The sequence below is a fragment of the Dipodomys ordii genome, unplaced genomic scaffold (genome assembly GCF_000151885.1).
Source record: "Dipodomys ordii isolate 6190 unplaced genomic scaffold, Dord_2.0 Scaffold10, whole genome shotgun sequence".
NCBI lineage: Eukaryota > Metazoa > Chordata > Mammalia > Rodentia > Heteromyidae > Dipodomys > Dipodomys ordii.
Window position 1 is genome coordinate 10273853 of NW_012267226.1, and position 5639 is coordinate 10279491.

At 43.1% G+C, this 5639-nt stretch overlaps 1 protein-coding gene across 1 annotated transcript in view; it reads right to left on the reverse strand.

The window, feature by feature from the left end:
- The window catches only part of Hyls1 (hydrolethalus syndrome 1), a 13418-nt gene extending 13087 nt beyond the window's left edge, over window positions 1-331 (reverse strand). The window contains exon 1 of the mRNA XM_013009811.1: window positions 244-331. The gene's annotated coding sequence lies outside the window, so the exon portion shown is untranslated. The remainder of the gene's footprint in view (window positions 1-243) is intronic.
- Between the last annotated feature and the right edge of the window lie 5308 nt (window positions 332-5639).

Here is a 5639-nt window from a genome sequence, read left to right on the forward strand (position 1 = left end):
CCTCCCCCCGGCAGCCCGCACGACGTGTGACCTCGAGCGCCTGCGGACACCCCGCGCCCCGCAGCGAGCACCGCACGGCGTTCAGCAAACCCACCCCGGGCTCCTCGGCACTGCGGGTGCGTGATGCCCCGGGGGACCAGGACAGGACCTTCCCTCAACGCCCCCAGCACACTCGTCCTGTACCACCCGACCCGAACCTGCGCAACCCCCAACCCCGCCGCTCCCCGCGTCCGCCCCGCTCACCCGCGTCCCCGCACTCCGCTCGCCGCGCCGAGTCCTACAGCCCACCCGGCTCGCCGAGCGCCGTGGGCTTCCGTTAGGGTCCTCTGGCCGCGCAGGCGCAGAAGACACTGCCGTTAACGACCCGGGTTTAAACCCCGCGAGCGAACCCGCGCCCTCGGCCCCCCCCCACGGCTCTCTGATTGGTCTCTAGAACAAACGTCTTCCATACCTGCATTATAATTGGTTCACATTTTCTTTCGGCCCCACCTCCCACAGGAACCCGGAAGCCCGGGATTGAGGGCGCCTACTTGGAGCTGTCCAAACCTGCCTGGCCTGCGCGTGTAAACTGTTGCCATTGGTGTTAAATCTGGAGGTGTGGTTAGGTTTTGGAAGTGGAGTGACTCGGAGATTCCTGGTTAATACATTTTACTTGTATTTGTGCCAGTACTGGAGCTTGAACTCAAGGTTTAAATGCTGGCCTTTAGCTTTTTTGTTCTACTGGGTGCGCCCCCACGTGAATCACAGCTTCACTTCTTGGCTTTTTGCGGGTTAATTTGAGATAAGTGTCTCACCACATCTTTCCTGTCCCGATTGGCTTGGAATCACAATCCTCTAGCCCTCAACCTCTGGGGTGGTTTAGAATCACAGGCTTGAGCGGCCTCTGCCAGGCGTGACCATTGCTGTTTTAATAATATACCTTAACAACAGCCCCAACAGCAGCGCCTAGCGCCTCGGGAGCTTCTGAGGACAAGATGTAGAAAAGCAAAAATAGGTCCCTAAAGTTCAACATTCCACTCGTTGCCATGCATCGAATCCGAAACTATTTTTATAGTTCTGAGGGTCATACCAACAAGATGTCATGATTTCAGTTTATTCCTCAAACCCAGAATTGAGTGGGAGGGGTAATCTCATGGTATCTCTAAGGCGCTTGGGATTTGACTGGGGAAGAAAATAGAAGGAAAGAAATGCAAAAGATGGCAAATGTTGGTGCATGGAGATTTGAATGGCTACTGCTAGACTTGCAATGTAGCACCACTTGAGTGCACCTCTTCTTTTCCTTCCTCAAGAACAAATACCGCATGTCCAGGATTTTGCCATGCCTGCACGACACTTTCTTTGGTGTTGAATCTGCAATCAATGCGTCTTAGAAACAGAAGAGTACATAGATTCATTTTCTTACTGCTTTGGACATCCAGTATTGTTCTTACACACACACACACACACACACACACAGACAGACACACATGCATGCATGCATTTTTATCTTTGAAAATCTTTAATACCACCTGGAAAGTTGTATCACATTTTTTTTTCTCTTTGGTTGGATTAGGGCTTGAACTCAAAGCCTCCTGTTTGCTAAGACAGGCAACTCTACCAATTGAGCTACTCCATTTTGTTTGTTTCCTGCGTTGATATCAGGCTGTGATCCTCCTCTGTATGGCTTGCTAAATAGCTAGCAGCCCATATTTCACATTTTAAATAGTATCTACTCAACCCTGCTTTATTATTTTTTGATGGATCACTTAAATTTGTGTAGATCAGATCCCCGTAGTTTTCTGAAATCCATGGACTCAGGTCAAGAAACTTTAACTGAGTTTACCTAACATATAAGGATGAAAATACTATGTTTGCAAAGATTTCAACATTAAAAATGAATTATATATAATAAAGCAGATTCAACTCAATATTCAGCTCCAGTAATTAACTCATGACCAGTCTTATTGTCTTTATATCATTATTCTCACCTCCTGTAATATTTTGAAGCTAATATCATGTATCTGATGATTATAAATATTTCAGGAAAATCTGTTAAAAATTATTATTTTTTAGTTTTCTGAGATGAGCTTTCAATATGTAGCCCAGGCCAACCTCAAATATAAGATCCTCCTACCTCAGCTCCCTGAGTGCTGGAATTAAAGGCATAGGCCATACTCCATCATGCCTGGAAAAAGCACAGCCTTAAGGCTGGGTGCCATTGGCTCATGCCTGTAATCCTAGCTACTCAGGAGGCTGAGATCTGAGGATTGCAGTTCAAAACTCACCTGGGCAGGAAAGTCTGTGAGACGCTCATCTCCAATTAACCAACAGAAAACCAAAAGTGGTGCTGTGGCTCAAGTGGTAGAGCACTTGCCTTGAGCTAAAGAGTTGGGGATAGCACCCAGGCCCAGAGTTCAAGCCCCATGACTGACAAAAAAAACAAAAGAAAGAAAAAGCATAGCCATAATATTGTGATTATATCTAATGTAACATGGTTTCTATTACCAGTGAAGTTACGTGTTCTATTTTCTATTTCCCTCCCTTCTCTTCTCCTCCCTACCCCTACCTTTACTTTCTTGAACCAGGATCCAAATTCTCCCATTGTGTTTACTGGTAAGTTTTTCCAGTTCCTTTTATAAATTCCTCCATTTTTAACTAGTATAATTTATTTGTTGAAAGAACCATTGTTTGATTTCATTGACTACATCCTAGTGTGGTTTAACATAGCCTCCTTACCTTCTACTTCTAGCCCAGCTCTCTTCCAATTGCCTTCTTGAAATAGGGGTCGTTGAGTTATTAATCCATCAGCATCTTTATGGGTTCAAATAGTGCTTTCACCTAGTTATATGGTTATGTTTCTGTTAGCCCCTCCTTTGTGATATGTTTGCTTACCTCATCCCTTTGTTGACATTTTGAAATTCCTTCAGCGTTAGTTTTCTCTTGTCTAACTACATCAAATCTCTAATATTTTCACTTCTTCCCTATTTGAGATGAAAAAAAATACTAAAATGGTAAAGGATAATAAAAAACAAAACCAAAAAAAGCAAAAAAAAAAGAACAAAAAAATATATATATATAGACAACTTACCCTTGACACTGCCGCCCTCTTCTGGCTGCTTTGTTTTCCAGCCTCTCTATTTTATTTTATTTTATTTTTTGTGGAGTTTGAACTCTGGGCCTGGGCACTGTCCCTCAGCTCTTCAGCTCAAGACTAGCGCTCAACCACTTGAGCCACAGAGCCACTTCCAGTTTTCTGGTTTATTGGAGATAAGAGTCTCACAGACTTTCCTGCCCAGGCTGGCTTTGAACTGCGATCCTCAGAATTCAGCTTCCTGAGTAGCTAGGATTACAGGCTTGAGCCATGGGCACCCATCTTTTATTTTAATTTTTAAATGCTATTTACTCAACCTTGCTCAGTTTCTCTTTAAACTCTTGTATCCAGAATTCAACCACATCAGTATATTTCAACTGTACTTTCTAAGGATACAGTGAGGTTAGTAAACTCCAATTGTCTCAGTCCTATTTTTTATGTTCATTCATTTATTTTCTTGGTTTGCTTTGGTTTTGTAGCTAGGCTTCCCTGGAATTCACACTCCCTCTGTATCAGTCATTCAAGTGCTGGGATTACAGGTATGTACCACCACATTCTGCTTTTATTTTCCTTTTTGCAAAGAGTATTTGGTGACTGATTCAACACATACTTATTGAACATCTGTGTTACCATAGTTTGTCTTGATCCTAAATAAAGGTACAGTGAGCTTCTTGTCAGGTAGGAGGAACTGACGTTAATCCAAACAATCACAAATTAGTGTAAAATTGCAGTGGTCATCAGTCAGTGCTGAAGAGTCAATGAAATCTCTACTAAGAGGGTGATTTGGAGAGTGAAAGGGTATGGAGAGTAGAAATGGAAACAAAAAAAAGACTTTACAAATAGAAGGGGAGATCATAAGGAAAGCTATGGGTTGTGGAAGGTTAGATGACTCAAAAAAATAGAAGACTAGCAAAAGACAGATGACCGAGTTAAGGCCAAGAGATAGCCAAGTATCAAATAATACAGGTCATGTAGGCAAGGGATTTGATCTCTGTGTACCCAAGTCCTATGGCAAATGAAGTGTTTTGTATTTGGCCGCTACCAGGGCTCAGACTCATGGCCTCATGCTTGCTCAGCTTTCTTGCTCACAGTGGGCCCTCCATCACTTGGACCCATGCTTCCAACCCTGCTTTTGCTGGTTTATTAGAGATAGAATGTTGGGCACTTTGTTTACTGGGCTGGCTTCAACCCAAAAGATCATCTAGTCTCAGCAGAAATAAATGCCTCTTTGAGCCATAGCACCACTTCTGGTTTTCTGGTGATTTGTGGGAGATGAGTCTCATGGATTCTTATGGAATTACAGGTATGAGCCACTGGCTCTCAGTTATGAGATAAAAAAAAAATCTTTCTTTTAACATTTTTTTCTGCAGCCAATTGAAATGATTAATTTCCATGTAGTATGTATTTTTCAAAATGTGTTATTTATTTATTTATTACTTATTTATTTGTGCTGATCCTGAGGCTTGAACCCAGGGCCTACGCACTATCTATGAGCTTTTATGCTCAAGGCTAGCACTCTACCATTTGAGCCACAGCTCCACTTACAACGTTTTTTGTGGGGCCCGGTCGTGGGGCCTGAACTCTGGGCCTGAGCACTGTCCCTCAGCTCTTCAGCTCAAGGCTAGAGCTCTACCACTTGAGCCACAGCGCCACTTCCGGCTTTTTTTTCTTTTTGGAACCCAGGGCCTCAGGCATACAAGGCAAGCGCTCTACCACTGAGCCTACTTCCCAGCCCTCCACTTACAACTTCTTAGAGACAGCTCAACTTACAACTTCTTAGAGAAAGAATCTCATGAGCTCTTCTGCTTCACGTGCCTTTGAATCGAGATCCTCAGCTCTCAGACTCCTGAGTAGCTAGGATTACAGTTATGAGCTACCAGTACCTCACCTGTGATTGATTTCTAGTTTCATGTTAGTGTCTGATATCATTTCATTCCTCTTTACCTTGTTAAGATTTGGTTTGGCGTAAAATATAGTCCACACTGCAGAATGTACTATGTGTGCTTAAGAAGAATGTGTTTTTTTTGTTTTATTTTTGTCATTAGGTTTTATTTTGGTCGTGAGATTGAACTCAAGGCATTGGGGCTATCCCTAAGCTTTTTCTCTCAAGCCTAGTGCTCTACAACTTTGAGCCACATCTCCACTTCTGGTTTTCTGGTGATTCGATGGAGATAAGAGTCTTCTGTACTTGCCTGCCCAGGCTGGCTTTGAACTATGATCCTCAGCTCTTAGCCTCCTGAGAAGCTAGGATTATAGGCATGAGCCACCAGCGCCTGACTTACAAGAATGTGCTTTTTCCTGCTGTTGGGTAAAATGTTCTGTATGCAGATATTATTGATTTACAGTGCAGTTATATCCTGATAAACTCATTATAAAATGAAAACATGACAAGTTGAAAATGCATCTAGTGTGCCTAACCTACTGTGGTAATCAGTTTTGCATCATTGTGACAAATATTTGAGATAAACAACTTGAATGGAGGAATGGTTTATTTTGGTCATGGTTTCTGAGATTAATTTGAGCTGCTCATGGGGATAAGTTGAAGGCAGTGAAACCCATTGAAGGGGCT